Here is an 18,906-nt window from a genome sequence, read left to right on the forward strand (position 1 = left end):
AAGGTAAGAGGATCACTTGAGATCTAGAATCTGGGCAACATAGCAAGACCCCATCTCTAAAAAAAAAAAATTAGCCAGGAGTGGTGGTGTATACCAGTAGCTTGGGAGGCTGAGGTGGAGGACTGCTTGAGCCCAGGAGTTGGAGATTGCAGTGAGCAATGATAACACCACTGCGTTCCAGCCTGGGTGACAAAGAGAGACTGTCTCTGAACAAAAAAATGTGTGAAAGGCAAGTAAAGAGAATTTACTGAGGTACTTAGAGTATGAAATATTTGTATTAGAAGAAATGTTTTAAATCAGTCATCTAAAGCTCCACCTTTAGATACGAGAAAAAGAACAAATTAAGCCCAAAGCAAGCAGAAGGAAGACAATAATAAACAATAAAGAAATAAATAAAATGGAAGACAGTTGAAAATCAATGAGACCAAAAGCTTATTCCTTGAAACTATTTAAAAATTAATAAACTTTGAGGTCAGACACGGTAATCCCAGCACTCTAGGAGGCTGAGGCGGGCAGATCACGAGGTCAGGAGATCGAGACCATCCTAGCTAACGTAGTGAAACCCTGTCTCTACTGAAAATACAAAAAATTAGCCGGGCATGGTGGTGGGCTCCTGTAGTCCCAGCTACTCAGGAGGCTGAGGCAGGAGAATGGTGTGAACCTGGGAGACAGAGCTTGCAGTGAGCCCAGATTGTGCCACTGCACTCCAGCCTGGGCGACAGAGCGAGACTCCATCTGAAAAAAAAAAAAATTAATTAACTTTGAGTCAGACTGAAGCAAAACCACCAGTATTGAGAATGAGTGAAGGAATATCACTTGGATTCTTTAGAGAGTAAAACAATAACAAGGGAATAATATGAACAAATTTATGCCAAAAATTCTACATTTTAGATGAAGTAGACAAATTCCATGTAAGATACAAGCTGTGAAAACTCACTCAAGAATAAATGAACTAAATCAAGATATGTCTTTTGCATAAATTGAATTTATAGTTAAAAACCTTCCCATACAGAAAACACAAATCCAAATGGATTTGCTGGTACATTCTACCAAAAATTTAAGAAAGAAATAATGCCAATTCCAAAATAAAATTCAGAAAATAGAGAACACTTTTCTGATACCATCATCATATTATAAGAAAATAATTACATGACAATATTTCTCATGATTGCAGATGCAGAAAATGTCACATATACAAGTATAATATACTTTATGACCAGAGAGAGTTTATCTCAAGAATGCAAATTTGTTTAGCATTTGAAAAATCCATCAATGTAATTCACCCTATAAACTAAATAAATTAGAAAAACACATGTTTATAATAGTTACAGAAAAATAATCTGAAAAAATTCAACATGTAGACATGGTTTTTTAAAAACCCTAATTAAACTGGGAAAAAGTCTTAAAAAAAAAGAGACACAGTGACAGGGCTTTCACTTTTTGATTTCAATAAAAAACTTAAGATCAAGCAACAGTAATTAACACTGTGTGGTATTGCATGCAGATGAATATATAGATTAGAAGACTAGAAATAGACCCACATATATATGCTCAATAGATTTTCCACAAAGATGGTGAAGCAGTTCACTTGAAGAAAGGACACTTCTAAACAAATTGTGCTGGAAAAACTGGATATTCATTTGGAAATAAAATTGATTCTCACCTCAGATAATACACAAAAAATAATACAAATTGATCAGGGATCTAAACATAAAGACAAACCCATAAAACTTCCAGAACACATAAATCTGTAACACTACTAAAATATAAAAGAAAATCTTCATGACATGACAGTGTACAAAGACTTCTTAGGGCATGACAGCATGAACCAAAAGAATGATAATTGGACATAACCAAAATTAAAAATTCCTGCTTTTAATAAAAAATTAAAGAGTTAAGCCACAGAGTGGCAGAAAATATTTACATAAATTAGATGTACATAATATATATTAAGAATGAGTTCCACAGATATTTCACAGAAGAAGATATGTGAATCTCTAAACATGTGAAATGTTTAATATCATTTGCCATCAGGAAACGCAAAAGAAACCACTACATATACATTAGCATGGCCAAAAATTTTAAGAGTGGCAGTAACAAGTGCTGTGGGAAATGTAGCAATTGGAACTCAAATTGATGTTAGTGGGAATATAAAATGCTACAACCAACTTGCAAAAACAATGTGCTAGTTTCTTATAAACTTGTGGATACACTTACAATGCAATTTAGCAATTCTACTCCTAGATATTTACCCAAGAGAATGAAAACATATGTCCACACAAAGATTTATATACAAACATTCACACAGATTTAGACGCAGAGTAGCCTTATTTGTAATGGCACAAAGCTGGAAACAATTCAACATTTATGAAGATGTCAATAGATAAGTTAGTGGTACACACATGCACACAAACAATGGAACACTACTATGCAGTAACGAAATGGATGGAGCTACTGATGTACACGCCAATGTGGGTCAATCTCAAAAATATTGCATGAAAGAGGCTGGGTAGAAAAGCACATACTGTATTATTTCATTTGTGGGATAACTTAGAGTAGGCATATCTCATTCATAGTGAGCGAAAGCAGATCAATGGCTCTCTGGTACCATGAGTGTGGTAATTCACGTTAAACGGCACAAGGAATTTTCTGGGTCATAGAAATGTTCTATTTCTTGATTGTGGTGGTTGTTGTATTTGATGACATTCATGACTAGACACTTAAAATTGATGCATTGTATTATATGCAAATTGTATCTTAATGAAGTTGACTTTAAAAAACTCAGTAAATCTAGAGAAGCGATGCTGAATTGATCAAAAGGACTTGGGATGATGATAAATCTTGGGACTTCTACTTGGAAAGATGATAAATCTGAAATAAGATAAAAGGCTTTAAAATTTGAAGAACAGAAGTAAATGTACATATACTTTCTCTCCAAGATTTAATATTTTAAGAGGAAATGTGTGTTATGAGCTGAATGTTTGTGTCCCACCAAAATCCATATCTTGAAGCCCTAACTCCCAGGGTGGCTGTATTTGGAGATGGGGCCTCTAAGGACATAATTAAGGTTAAAAGAGGTTATAAAGGTGGGACCCTGATCTGACAGGATTAGTATCCTTATAAGAGGAGACACTAGAGTGTTCTCTCCCATGCACTCTGTTGTCCCTCCCTCTCTCCCTCAATGCATAAACCAAGGAAAGACCATGTGAGGACAAAGAGAAAAGCTAGCTAGCTTTTTCAAACCAGGAAAAGCACCACCACCAGACGCTGAATTTGCTGGCCTCTTGACCATGGACTTCTAGCCTCCAGAACTATAAGAAAATAAATTTCTGTTGTTTAAGCCATCCTGTCTGTGATATTTTGTTATGACAACCCTTGCAGACTAAGACAGTATCTTTTAAACTTGAAATGGTAAGTTTAAATAAATAATAGCTTCTAATATGTCACAGAAAGTGTAGCAATATTATAAAACTCAAAAGTCCAAGCAAGCAGAGTTTCAATTAAAAAGAAGCAAGTTTAATAGTAGACCATGAAAAACAAAGTCATACATTGTCAGTAGGTAGAACATCAATAGAGTTTAAAGTTTATAGTTCTTTTTGTAGTGGTAGGTCAGGAATGGAAATTCCTTCCATAAAGGGGTTAGGTGTAAGGTACTTTATCTCTCTCTGTCTTGCACAAAAACAGTCTTTCTACGCGTATTTCATTGGCTTATCTTTTGTTTCTTAACTACTCTTTGAATATTCTGTATATGTTAATGTCACTTGTCATTGAGTCCACGACCTCCTTCTGTCATAACACATATTACGTATAAGGAAACCTTAAAGCATATTTTTGTGGTTTTCCTAGCACCCAGCACAGAGCCTAATGAATCACAGGGACTCTATACCCTGTACCTGAATGTAATCTCTAGGTTTTGTTTTTCAATCCTAATGTTCTTAGCAGTTTGGCATCCCTTCCATTTTACACAGTTCTGCAGCTTAACAATGGAAAAGAAAAACTAAAAGAAGCTCCAAGGAAAGAGTGAGGAAACTTGAGTTCCGGTTCTGTGAGTTTTTAATCTTGTAAAATTTATCTAATCTCTCTGACTTTAGCTTTTTCACCTGTAGAGTGGGGATAAAACCTCACTTCATTACTCCAGAGGATGTTATGAGAATGAAATGAGGTAATGTATGTGAAAATGACTTCTTAACTTGCAAGTTCAATATAAATGTGTTATCATCATAGTGCTTACCTTGACATTATCAGACCTTATAAATTGTACCTGCCTTTGGGCCTAATATACAGAATTCACAATGTCCCTGTCATGGCTTAGTTATATTCCCACTGCCGAAATGACTTGTGAAGAGAAGGAGTAATTGAGTTTCCTTATATCCATTATTTTTAATAGTTGGTATAAAAAACAATTATCAAATTCTTATTTTAAAATAAAAACAAGAAAAATTAATGTTATTACTATTCTTAATTTTGATTTCTCCTATGTTAATCAAAACCTTATTTTCCATATACCTAACCACTCATGAAGACTTTATTATTTATATCTTGAAAGATTTTCATTTAAGTCAGTTGAAATATGTGTTAATATGTTATCCGTCATCATTTACCTAAAATTGGGAAAAAATGATATATAAATATAAAAATGCAGTGACACAAAAGCAATGAGTTTTACATTATCAGCTGTCATACCAAAAATGTATGTAGTGTACATCCTTTTCCTGAAAGATGCAGCAAGCTTAATGCAACACTAAAGAAGTGCATTAAATTTTGTATGATATGGAAGCATAGAAATACCCATTTATTTGAACTTAAGGTTATGGCAGAGCAACATGTGATCAGGAGTTGTTCCATCAGTATCTGCAGGAACCAAAAGAGAGTGATGGAACAAATCTTTTGAAAATACATGTCATTTGCCAATTTTTTATGTCCTAGCTTTCCAACACTTCCTTCAGCGTATACACAATTCTCTCTGCTCAGTGGCATATGCACTTTCTCCATGGAGTGTCTGATGTTTTCATAAAATCAAGTAGTCTCTGACAAATTTGTGTCCAATCCATCCATTAAAGCTCATTCTCCCTGTTCTTATTATGGAGATAAGGTACCATTGTATCATGAAATGATCATCTGTAGCCACTATCAATAAATGCCAAACACCGTGGCATTTCATTTCGTTTTAAACATGTCATTAGTTTTTAAATGGTGGACTTCGAATACATTTTTTTTTAATCCCAATATTTGTTTTACTACCACGGGAAACATTTCCTAGTATTCTTAGAAATGACCTAAGTGCTCAGAAATATGTGAAATATACACCAGGGGCACAAATTGGAGAATAATCAAAAGTGCTGATTGGGGAAGTCGACAGGAATTGACCCCTGAGCTTGGTATGAAAGAACGAGTATGAACTTCCAGGAAGATAAGAAAAGGAGTACCTTCTATTAAAAGAAAATAGATGAGAATATTGAAGTGGTGGGGAACAGGGTTGGAAAAATAAGTAATTAGATTAAAGAGGTCCAAGTAAGAAGCCTGGACTTAACTCTGCATGCAAAAGGGAGATGCTTCATCTTTTAAAAGTAAATTGTGATTTATTGATAATTAATCTTCAGTGCTCATTCAGTGGTTTTTACTGTACTCACAGAGTTATGCAATGGTCACCACAATGTGATTTCAGAATATTTTTATTATTCCCCCCCAAAGCACTCTGTACCCATTAATAGTTGCCAATCTTTTACCCCCTCCCCATCCCCTAGCCATCACCAATCTACTTCTATCCGTATGGAACATATTCACTATGTTTTATGTAAATGGAATTTCACAATATATGAGATTTTGTGACTAGCTTCTTTTACTCAACATAATGTTTTCAAGGTTCATCCATGTTGTAGCATGTATCAGCACTTCATTTCTTTTATGGCTGAATAATATTATATTTTATGGATGTACTACATCTTTTAAATTTTATCAATTGCTGGATATTTGAGTTTGGCTTTTTGGTTATTATGAATTCTGCTATTATGAACATCTGTGTACAAGTTTTGTGTGAGCCTACGTTTATATTTCTTTTGGGTATATAGCTAGAAGAGGAATTACTAGGTTTTATGGATAACTTTATGTTTAATTTTTTGAGGAACTGCCACACTGGTTTTCAAAGAGGCTGCACTATTTTATGTTTCCACCAGCAATACATGAGTGTTCCAATTTCTCCATATTTTTAGAAACACGTTAGTGTCTATTTTTTATTTCAACCATCCCAGTGAGTGTGAAGTGGTATTTTATTGTGGTTGTGATTTGTGCTCCCCTGATTACTGATCTTGAGATTTTTACATACTTATTGGTCATTTGTATGTCATTTGTATGTTTATTCAAATTCATTTGTGTTAGTCAGCCAGATACATCATAAAAAAATACAGACCGGGTGGCTTAAATAACAGAAATTTATCTTCTCACTGTTCTGGATGCTGGAAGTCCAAGATTGAGGTGTTGGCAGGTTTTATTTCTCCTGAGACCTTTCTCTTTGGCTTGTGGATAACTGCGTGTCACCATGGGCCCTCATTTAGCCTCTGTGCATGCACCTCAAAACTCTTCCTGTAAGGAAACCATATTGGATTAGGACTCCACCCTTATGAGATCATTTAACCTGAATTATCTAATTATGCTACATATCTCCAAATAAAATGACATAAGACATTAGGCTTCAGAATATAAAATTGGGGGATACACAATTTAGTCCCTAACATAATTTTTAATGGAGTTATATGTCTTTTTTTTTTTTTTTTTTTTTTTTTTTTTTTTGAGGCAAAGTCTCACTCTATCACGAAGGCTGCAGTGGCTGGAGTGCAGTGATGCAATCATGGCTCACTGCAGCCTTGACCTCCCTGAGCTCAGACAATCCTCCCACCTCAGTCTACCAAGTAGCTGGGACTACAGGTGTGAGCCACCACATACCCAGTTAATTTTGTATTTTTTATAGAGATGGGGTTTTGCTATATTGCCCAGGATGGTCTTAAATTCCTGAGCTCACGTGTTCTGCCCACCTTGACCTCCCAAAGTGCTGGGATTACAGGCGTGAGCCACCATGCCTGGCTTATATGTCATTTTAATTCCAGAGTTGTAGAATAATTACTTACTCTGGATGCAAGTCCCTTATCAGATGTATGAATTTACAAATATTTTCTCCCATTTCATGAGTTGATCTTTTGCTTTCTTGAGGGTGTCCTTTGAAACAGAAAAGATTTAAATTCTGATGAAGTCCAATTTATCTGTTTTTTCTTTTACCATTTGTACTTTAAGTGTCATATCCATGAAATCATTGCCTAACCCAAGGTCACAGAGAGTTACTCCTATGTTTTCTTCTGAGTAGTTTTAGATTTTACATTTAGGTCTTTCACTCATTTTGAATTGATTTTGTAGATGGAACGAGGTAGGGTTTCAACTTCATTCTTTTGTAATTAGATATTCAGTTGTTCCAATACTATTTGTTGAAGGCTATTCTTCTGCTATTGAATGATCTCTGCACACTTATTGAAAAATCATTTGGCCATAAATTAAAGGCTTTCTAATATGAAATCTGAATTCAATTCCATTGATCTATATATCTCACATTATTTCAATAGCACATTGTCTTGTTTGTTATAACTTTATAGTAAGTTTTGAAATTGGAAGTGTGAGTCCTCTGTTCATTTTAAAAATTGTTACTTGCATTTCAATATGAATTTTAGGATCCATGTGTCAATTTATGCATAAAAGACAGCTGAATTTTTATAGGTATTATGTTGAATCTGTGGATCAGTTTGGAAACTTTATTGCCATTTTAACAATATCAAGTCTTTTGATCCATTGGCTATCTACACATATATTTAGTTTTTCTTTAATTTTTTTCACAATGTTGTGTAGTTTTCAGTGTAGAAGTCCTGTACTTCTTTTGTTAAATTTATTCCCAAGTATTTTATTTTTTGATGCCATTTCAAAACTGGTTCTCTTATTTCTTTTCAGATTTCTCATTGCTAGTGTATGAATATACACTTAATTTTTACATATTTATCTTACATAGTTTTGGATAGATTCCTTAGAATGTTCTATATACAAGAACATGTCATCTAAAAACATGGTTTAACTTCTTTCTTTCCAATCTGGATGCCTCTTCCTTTTCATGCCTAGTTTCCCTAGCTAAAATCTCCAATACAATGTTGGATAGGAGTAGCAAGAGTGCGTAACCCTGTCTTCCTTATATTAGAGTAAGACATTCAGTCTTTCACCATCAGGTATGATATTAGCTGTGAGTGTTTCATAGGTGTCCTTTATCAAGTTAAAGTTCTCTTCTATTCCTAGTTTAAGTGTTTTTATTATGCAAAGTTGTTGAACTTTGACACATGCTTTTTTGTTGTCTATTGAGATAATAGACATGCTCTATTGTGCATGAAGACTTAAAGAAAGTACTAAGTACAAAACATATTGAGGAGGTATATGACACATCTTATTCCTATCTTCTTTAACCTGTCTTTTCTTGGCTTTCGAAGGATAGGTATATAGGTCCTTGAGGTTCTTTTATTTTTATTTCTTTTGGTGCTGCTGCTCTCCCTTTCTTTATGACACAAGTATTAGGGAAATTATTCTCTTTGCCTTTATGGTTTTTGTCCATTATTTGATTCATGTGCTGTATTGATTGCTTTTTATATGTGGAAGCAACCTTTCTTCTGGGGTAAACCCATATTGTGGTGTATAATCCTGTTTACATGTTGTTGGACTCAGTTGGCTAATAATATTTTGTTACAGGTGATGTTTGCATCTATATTTATGAGGGATATTGATCTGTGCTTTCATTTCTTGTGATATATTTGCCTGGTTTTGATATCAGGGTAATATTGGCCTCATAGAAAATGTTAAAAGATTGTTTTGTTAGTGTTTGAGTTGCTGTTTTAACATTAAATATTTTAAGTAAGACAATGCTGCTGAAGCTTAACTTGGTCAGTGGTAAAATAGTTTTTCAGCGAGATCATTCCAAAGCATGGTGAATGGATTAGAAAATGCAGGTGAGACATGGAGTCTGGGAGACCAGTGAGGAGATAATGAAATGACTCAAATTGGAAAAGATAAGGTTCTGAATTGAGATTGTGAGCATGAAGACTTAAAGAAAATACTAAATACAAAACATATGGAGGAGGTATATGACACATCTTATTTCTATCTTCTTTAACCTGTCTTTTCTTGGTTTTCAAAGGTTAGGTATACAGGCCTTGAGGTTCTTTTATTTTTATTTCTTTTGGTGCTGCTGCTCTCCCTTTCTTTATGACACAAGTATTAGGGAAATTATTCTCTTTGCCCTTTATAAAGCTGAAACCAGGTGAAGTTTAGAAAGTAAACTTTGCTAAAGAACCTAGAGAAAAACAAAAGAGAAATAAGAAAATAAAGCATGCACAAAATGCCTCAAAACACTATTGGTCAAACATATTACAAGTTTCTGACCCCCTGTCAGAATAACTAATTCTTAGCAAGCAAGCAAGCCCAGTACAAGGGCCTACCCTATACAAGGGTCAAACCCAGGAAATTCTTTTTTTTTTCCTCTTTCCTCTTAGGCCTCTTGTACCAGAGTTCACCTCCAAACAAAAGAGATTATCTATAAAAAACAGTGAGTATTACAGATGTTTGATGAGCCATTCTTGGTAAAACAATTGCACTTCCATTGAGAGTCTATCATCGTAGAAAGAAATTGTCTGGAAACAGAGAGTCACTTTCTACAACCCTCAAAGAATAAGGTCACTTAGGAAGTGACCTTCTTTAATCTATTGATTTACTTTTACCTTTCTTTCCTATGTGACAGTGTTCAGTCTCAGATATTCTGCATCTTGTTAGAGATATTAGCTGTCTCTTGTGTCTCCCAAATAGGACAGAGAGTGTGTACTCATTTATTCATTAAACTAACTTTTTTTTTTTTAATGACAGCTCACTATGTATCTGTCAGTAACTTGCTGGGCCCTAGGTTACAATAAGAAGGTCCATTCATTGTCTTTAAAAGGCAGGAGTTGAGGGGACCAGAGCCAACAGCTAGAGGGTCATTGTAGGACAGTATGATGAGAAAGATGATAAAAGTAGATGTAGAATGCACAAAGGAAATACATCTCAGTTGAACATAATGTGAAGAAAGAGTGTCTTGGAAGGCTTCATGGAAGGAGCAGCGGTTTGTCTTTGAATAATTTGTAGTGGTTAGTCAGGAGAAAAAAAAAAGGGGTAAATCACTATTGGGGAAAAGGATTAAGTCAATTAACTAAAAACTACCTGGATTTTGCATTTATTTGCCTTTGTGGTACACTAAAATTCTCTTTGAAGTGTCCAAAATCGTAAACCAACTAGTCAACTGATAGAACACTGGAATGAGGCTCACAGATTGCTTGGTAGAATAAACCCTTCCACAAATTGCTTTGTCTTACTAAGACTTAATTATCTTAACCTTAAAACAAAGGATCTGAACTCTATGACGTTTTCTGTGCTTGCATTGTATGCTCTTTCTAAGAGGAATAATCACTTCTCTGGAAATGTGGAGATATCCAGAAGGGGTTTTTGGAGTATAACTGTAATCCTGGGATAGCTGGAGAGTTTTTTGGTGTGTGGTAATTGAGTGGACTGGAACTGTAGGTACCTTCAAATGCAGTTCTGTGGCTTCAGCACCACTTATTTGGGAGTTGATCAGAGGAGGGAAAGAAGGTAGAGATGGTTGTAATGACTGGGGTTGTAGGTGGTTCAGAAAGGAATTTGAAAAGCTTAGTTGTAGAGGATGGTTTTAATCTATTGATTTACTTTTACCTGCTCTACATATAGTTTTTTTCTGCCATTCTGGAATTCAGAAACTGTGGTCTTATATACCAACAGTGGGGTGTGTGCATCTACTCAAAGGACTTATGGGCCAGAAATTCCATTAATTTGTTTTTTTATCCCTAAGGAACCCTTTATCTTGTTATTCCTGAATTTTCCAGAACGGATATGCATAAAGTGTTAACTGCAAAGATATTCTTGTGGAAGATCCCTATAAAGGTGAACTGTATACCAGAAACACAAACTAGTGTCCTGGGCTTAGTATAGGAAATGTTTGACTACATATGGGTAATATATTTAAAGATTACAAGTCATAATCTTAAACTAAGATTTAAAACACAAATTTGAATTCCTAGCTTCTCTGTAAAATCAGAAGATTTGACAACATTGGATCCCTGATCTTAATGGCAACAGTTAGTTGGACTTGAGTAGTAGATGCCTCATTTACATGAGGGATGTGTTCATAATTCGAATTCATTGTGTTTCAGTTTTTCTACTTTTAAATTAGAGGATAATAAGGGAACTGTGTCATACTTTTTTTTGTGGATTAAATAAATAAATATCTCTAAATCTCCTCAAACCAGTCCTAGTACAAAATAGGTGCTATATCAATGTTTGCTCTGCTAGTGATAATTATCTCTCCCCAATTAAATGTAGTCTTCACAACTCTCTATTGTCTTGCATCCATCTTGAGTTACTCATTTCCTGCCTGGCTCCCATAAACAGTTGTGTTTTGATCCCTGCTGTTGGCTTTCAACATTTGTGAATTTGACATCTGTGATTTTAACTACTCTAAAGCCACCCAGATATCCATGACTCATTGAGATTTGTGATTTTGTTGAAGCAATAATTAGAATCACTCATCTCAAAAGCCTGGTCAGCAGAAACAAACCACTTAGCCGGTGAGTGGGCCCAGCTCAGCATCCGCTTCTCATGTGGTGCTGTTGTTCTCCTGTTTTATGCAATAACTCTCCTGAAGGGGTACCTAGAAGGGGATGTCTATTGTAGTACTCATTTGGCCATCAATCCACTCCCTCTGTGCACCTCAGGATCTACAGTGTATCTTTTCACTGTGATATAATGTTATCCTTGCTTCCACAATAAACACTCTAATAAAATGCTATTCTGTGGCTCAAAAAGTTGGAACATTTGAAACATAAATATAATTCCAAGTGCAATTCACAATTAGAAAAGAAGGAAAATAGGGATCTAGTTGGAATCTAAAGTGGCTGCACAGGGAGAACCCAAAAACTCAGTTTTTTAATAGAACCACACTGAAGACAGCAAGAAGAGCATCAAAAATGAATATAAAAAGAATGTCAGGCACCTGGAAAAATAGTCAAGGACAGCAAAAGTCCAGCAGGAGTGCACTTAAAAAAGTGAAACCAAGAATAATACAAAGGGCCTGGGCCAAAGGAAGAAGAATATAAAGTACAGGTGAGGTCTGCTGTGGCAGAAAGATTAGCGGAGTGATAGAGAGAAGGTAGAACTTCCTGAATCAGGTCTTGTAATCATCTTTTCTGGTAACTGAAGATGTCCAGCATTGAAATGGGTTGCCTAGTAAAGTTGTGAGGTTTTGACCATTGCAAGAACTTCAGCAATGTCTAGAAAATTACTGGTCAGGGATGTGGTGCCACATAGCCTTGCTCTTAGATCTCCCTCTGCTCAGGTAGATGAGGATGATGAGCTCTGCAGGAAGGCCCTGAATCCCCCTTTTGTACCCAGGAAGTATCCTAGGATGGACCCTACTTTCTTTTTCCTGTTGCTTCCTCTCTTATGTATGCCTCTCTTCCTACCTCCTTGAGATTAAGGTTTTGTTTGGCTGTAAGCTTTAATTTCAACATGGGATGTGATTTTTTTCAGAGATCTCTTGGGTCTGTTTTACTCGCCCAGAGTAAAACCACTCATCTGGAAGAATTAGCATATATGTTATCATAAATCTAATGACCAAATGAAGGAATATCATTTTTTTTCCTTTATGTTAATGGGCGTATTTTTCTTTTCTATTTGATTAGTTTTCACTGTAAGTAGGATGTGAGGCCAAACTGCCCTTGTATATAGGTTCATATAATTGGAAGACTATGACTTTATAATATTTGGAGAAAGCAGACACACTTTCCCAATCAGGGCTTGGGAGAGGAGGTGACTACAGAAATCGCAATAAGAAGGAAAAAATGTTATTTTTCTGTTGTCCCTCTGTCTTTATACTGGAGTAAGTTTCTTCTTGTTAGCAAGGAGGCATGCTGCTTGATCTCCACCTCCCTGGTGGCAGGTCTTCAAAGACTAGAAAGGACTCTTAGGTTTGACCACGGCAGTATGCTGTGGCAGCTTTCAGGAGTCTTGCTGCTGCTACTGTTACATTACTTGTTGGCTTTAGAGACTGGGCTGGAAATGTAAAGTAGAAATGGGCTATTAGCTGAATGTAGCCACGGATGCTGCCTGCCCAGCTCTTGGCTATTTTAATAGGGATCATTGCTTGATCACAGGAGTATAATTAATGTGCCTGTCTTACCAGTTGGCTTGTTGCCTTTAAATAATTGGCTAAGTCTTTTCCTCTACAATTCTCAATTTCCTTGTCAGAAAATAATGAAATTCTTAAAATATATTGGAATGATCATAATAGGTTACTTATTATGTATATACTTTCAAGATACAGAGGAGTATTGCTGAAACCTCACATTGGAAAGGTGAGGTAGAAGGAAAGATAGCAGTTTTTTCTTTGCCTGAAAAAATATTTCTAGGGCATGGCATTCCGTAGAATATACTGAATGGACAGTCTTGTGAAACTCAAGGGCAAACAGAGAAGTTCTACTCTACTGAGCTGGCATTGTGAGTAATCTGTTAATCTCTGCCTGGTATCCTTACCTCTTTCTCTGTTTTTGGGCCTCTGCTAACATCTACTTCTTGAATTCTGTTTATTGCTCTTTCTCCTTCTGTATTCTGTAACTTAGCACCTGCACTTCAGTTTGTCTCGCTTCCATTCATTTTCATACTGGTCCCTTTTCCTCTGTCTTCTCTGTGCATATACCCACCTTCTCTGTGTCCATACTGTCCCCAGGCATTGATGCGCCATGTTGATATATTTCACCACACACCTTCCTGCACATGATGACTTCCGTTGTGCCTTTGTTGGTCCTTGTTTCCCAGTGCTGACTCAGTGTGGCTCCCTCTATAATTCTGTGTTGGTGTCTGCTTGGATCAGTGCTATCCGAAGCTAACATGTAAACAAAACACCACTCAAAGTTGATCCCATAGGGCATAAAACATGGAAAAAGATTTGGGGAAAAAGAGGCAATGCCATGTGACTCCAAACTCAGTAACAATGACTCTTTGCCCTCAGTGTTCTTCATGAGTTACTTGGCACAGAAAGTCTTTTTAGTGAACTCTGAGTTCTTCCCCCACATTAAATGTCTCAGTTCAGAAATTTTTAGTTTTTGTTTTCTGTTTTGTTTTATTTGTACAATGATCTAAATGTTTTAACTTCTGTTTGCATGACTTTCCAATTTGTTCTGGCATTTATCTTCCAACTTAAAACTTTCCCCAGGGAGAGTTAGTTCCCTTTTCTCTGTTCTACCAAAGCAATTTGTTCATATTTTTATTGTGTCACTTTCTCATGTTTTATTGTTATTATATGTTTACATATATCACTTTCTTTCAAAGACAATTTTCTATTTATTTTCTTTTGGTCAATGCCCAGAAGATTATACAGTCACAAAAGAATTGACTTCTTTAAATGTATGGTAGAGTGTGGTCACCACTGCCCGTCAAAAACCCCTAAATTGATGGAAATAGAAAATCCCTAGTTCCTGCAGTGCAAATTTAGACGTTTTTTTTAAAAGCTGCACAATCTGAAATAAAGGAATCGCATAAGCAAGACTTTTGGTGCCCAGAACCCTTGCAATGAGTCTGTATAATGCTCCTTGCCAAGAAGCATAATTACTGCCCTACATGGAAGCATCGGTTATTTCTAGGCACTTATGTGGCCCTTCCTACATGGCAGTAGATAAAATCTTTGGAGACTCTTGTTTTGGATGCTTTGATCTGTTGGTTCCTTTCCCCATGCTGACTGCTGGCCAACACACTACTCTAATATAGGAGGGTCCTCAGGAGCTTTGTCCCCTGAGAAACAGAAAGGGTCCTCAGGTAGCTTTGTTGTCTCTGATATAAACCTTTGTCTCCATAGTTCTCATATCATTTTGATTTTGAGAAAGCTTGGGCATAGAACTGGTTACTATCCATGAGTTTCATCCCCTTATTTTCTCAAATCTAGGCTTCATCTTTTTAGACCTGGTCTAAGATAAAATTTAATAAATGAATTTGCCATAAAATCAGTTTGGTGTTTTAATTTTTATTGTATTCCCAGGTTCTGCTCACATTCAGGGGTAGATGATTCTTATATGGGTAGTATGCACCAGAGGGTGAAAATCTATTCTCATCAATTTTTAAAGTATTTTTCTCCGAGACTAAAGTTGGTGATATTTTGCATGGCCTCTGCAACCAATACAAATGTATTGATCCATACTTACTGCTGTACTAATGTACAAAATATAATTCCTTCACTTAAGGAGTTAATCATAATCATGTTAGAAAGAAAGAACATTAGATAGGAAGAGGGGAGTTAGGTAATCTATATGAGCTGTGTGAAGCATATACAAATACTGTAAAACCTTGTATGTTAGAGGAATTAGGCAGTCTGGAATAGTATAGATAACTTCCTGGGAAAAGGGGATATAAATGAGGGACAGAAGCAAACATTGACCTGTGTAGAATTTTTATTCCTGCACTGGTTACTGACTCTAGGTACTCAGGAAATAGAGCCCAAAACAGGAAGAATGACAGACAAAATAATTGAATTCATGTGGTCAAGGGTGCGTTGACAAGATAGTCACGGTGGAGAGCACAGGTGTGGAGGGAGCGATCACTAGGCAGTATGGGGATAACTGCTGTCCGAGGTTCTGAACTAGAGTTGGTTGGTTCTCCTGTCCTTGCCTATTTGTCCAAACTCTCTGGAATGCTGAACCAGGTTTGGGCAGAGATGTTGATAGGAGAAATGGGAGAAAGGGAAAGAAGGTAGGGAACTGGGAGTAAGAGATTTTTTCCAGTGAAATAACCACTAAGAGCTATGACAATTTGCAAATAATGGCAAAGATGGGGGGGGGGGAGGTCATAAGTAATCTCAGACAAAATGTTAGATAATTCTATCAATTTTCCATCGCTGCATAACAAACTTCCACAAACTGGGTGGCTTAAAACAACACAAGTTTGTTATCATAGTTTTCATAAGTCAAGAATGTAGGCACAGGTTAGCTGGGTCTTTTTATGGGTCTCATGAGGTATAAACCAGTATGTTAACTGAATTGCTTTCCTTCCTAGAGTCTGGAGTCTTCTATGAAGCTCAGGTGGTTGTTGGCAGAACTCTGTTCTTATAGTTTAGGACTGAGGTCCCCACATTCCTGCTGGCTCCTAGCCAGGGACCACTCTCAGATTATAGGGGCTGCCCACAGTTCCTTGTCACATGGTTCTCCAAATCTTTATAACTTCAAGAAGGATCTAGTCATCTTTAGGAGCTCACCTAATTGAGTTAGGTCCACCCAAACAATCTTCTTTTTTATTAATTTGAAGTTAACCGATTAGTAACCTAATCATAGAGGTGATATTCCTTTATATTCACAGGTTCTTCCTCCACTCAAGGGGAAGGAATTATATAGGTTGTGCACATTAAGGAGTAGAATCTTGTGGGTCATTTTAGAATTCTGTCTACTACAATGAGCAAAAGAAAAAGAAACTTGTGTAAGAATTGCCATATTAAAATTATTTTGATTGCAAGTGGCTAGGTCAATCACAAATAACAAGTTAAAAAGGAACTCATTGGACATACGCTAGACTATCTTATAGATTCCCAGGGAGAACTGAAAAACTAGCCTTTGGGAAGAGTAAATTCTGGAGAAACTCTAGAGACATCAATTAATAGAACATTTTTCCACAGCATCAATGCTTGACTTAAAGTAATTTGTGTCTCTCAGTTCAAAAATATAATTCTTTTCTGGGAGAGAATTTAAGAATAGTTATCCACCTTCAATCAAACAAATACAACTGAGGGAAGACTCTTAGACTATAGACATAACTTATGATCCATGCCTATATATTGGTTCTAGTTATCAGAGAAACTGTTATTATTGTGAAATGTCCAGATACCTTAAGATGAGTCTATGTCACATGTGAAGCAAAATGAAGTGATGTTGGCAAGTATCAACAATTGTATATAGACAGCATGAGAAATATCAGAGAGGTGGAAATGGAGTAATTAAAGCATTATTGTCAGTTGTTAAATTAACATACTACAATTTTACATTTTATTTTTTTCTATTTTCACTAGCTTTCTTAAAATTTTTAATTAATGTATCTATTTTATTTTTATTTTACATTTTAAATACCCCCATTTAAATACATTTACACACAACCTATATAGTTTTATTTACTTTCAATAGATTTAACATGTTTCCAATAATAGGATATTTACCCTTCCCACCTTGGAAATTTGGATGTGGGTAGGAGATATTCCCTGTTCTCCAAGTACTCTTATACTATGCCACACTTGTGAGATGGACAAAAATTGATAGGCCAGGAGAAAGTAATTTGGAAAAAGTTTTGGCATTTTGTGTTAATTATACCTGTCATTGGAACACCCTCTCTGCCATCATACTTTAGCTGTTTGACACAGGGGGATTTGACATTAGTTTCTGATGTTAACAAACAATACTGAAAAATCATATTTGTTGTGCTTTTGCTGAAGCATGAATTTGAGTCATGTATACTGAGAGGTTGATGGGTAGTGGTGAGACACTGTTGGTGAGTGAGCATAGTTGACCACACAGATTGTGAAAGCTTTATTTAAACATTCATTTCGTCCTTACTTCTGTTATTGTTACTTAATGCTGTTGTAGATTTTATAAGGTAGGAGGAATTAATTGCAATAGTGATATTAACCTTGATTCATTAAAGTCCCAGAATGTATTTATTTTATAATATAATGCCTTTATGTATAGTTTAACATTCACGTAATAATTAGGTTATAATGTACTTTTCTATACATGATCTCTCTTGATTCTCACCATAATGCTTTGAAGCATTAGGGTAAACCTTGTTCAGAGAAAGGAACTCAAAGGAGGTTCAAACAGGATGTATCAGATTCTGGAGCAGAATTCTTGTCTTTTTGACTTCTACTCCTGCATCTTTTTCCTCACACAAAAAAAAGAGATGCCTTTGTATCTGTCTGAAGTGTGACTGCTGAGGAAAATAACAAAAGCCCACATTAACATACCTGTGAGCGCTAAATAAATATTCATTGTGATATTTAGCCTAGTTTTCTCAATTGGGAGTCCACAGATCTCTCAGTTAAATGTGGATCATCCTAGTAATGTTCTTTCTCTATGGGCTTTGTTCCGTAGACTTTGAAGCACAACCAAAATAGACTCATCCATTATAATTATTCTTAAATTTATTTCCAGTATGGGCATTAGGGAGAAAAGATACTGAGCAGTAGAAGAGAAGTGATGAAGAGCTAGTGACAGGTTGGGCCTTGGGGGAATCCCTGGGGGTCCTACAATGCAAGACACCAGCCTTAATTAACAGAGAAGTGAATGGTATACAATTGTACAAATAGTTTGGTTATATCTTCTACTCCTTTGTTAAGTTAAACAAAAAATACTGGACATGAGTATGTGTGTGTGGGGAGCGGTGTTGGTGACAAGGAGGGGTGGAAAGGTCAATGGTGCATAACTGTTCCTATAGTCCTTGTTTAGCCTTAAACAATCTTATGAGCTAGTGGTTAGTCTGTTGACTCACAGCCATGTTCTTCTTCTAGTTGGTTGATGGGGCAGGGGTTGTTTTCTGTGAATGAGAAACAAACGAAATATGAATGCAATATCTCCATTTTGTACAGTTTATAGATACAGTAAAGACTACTTAAACATAATATTGCCCTAGGGCTCTGTGTGCTCCTGAAAGTCCATTGAGTTTAATATGTATATAAAGCCTTAAGGCAATATTGCACCATCAGAGAAAAGATTTTTGCCCAGGCGATAAATGTATTGCTTTAGTGTCCTT

This window comes from Chlorocebus sabaeus, chromosome 22, assembly GCF_047675955.1.
Source record: "Chlorocebus sabaeus isolate Y175 chromosome 22, mChlSab1.0.hap1, whole genome shotgun sequence".
NCBI classification, from domain to species: Eukaryota; Metazoa; Chordata; class Mammalia; order Primates; family Cercopithecidae; genus Chlorocebus; species Chlorocebus sabaeus.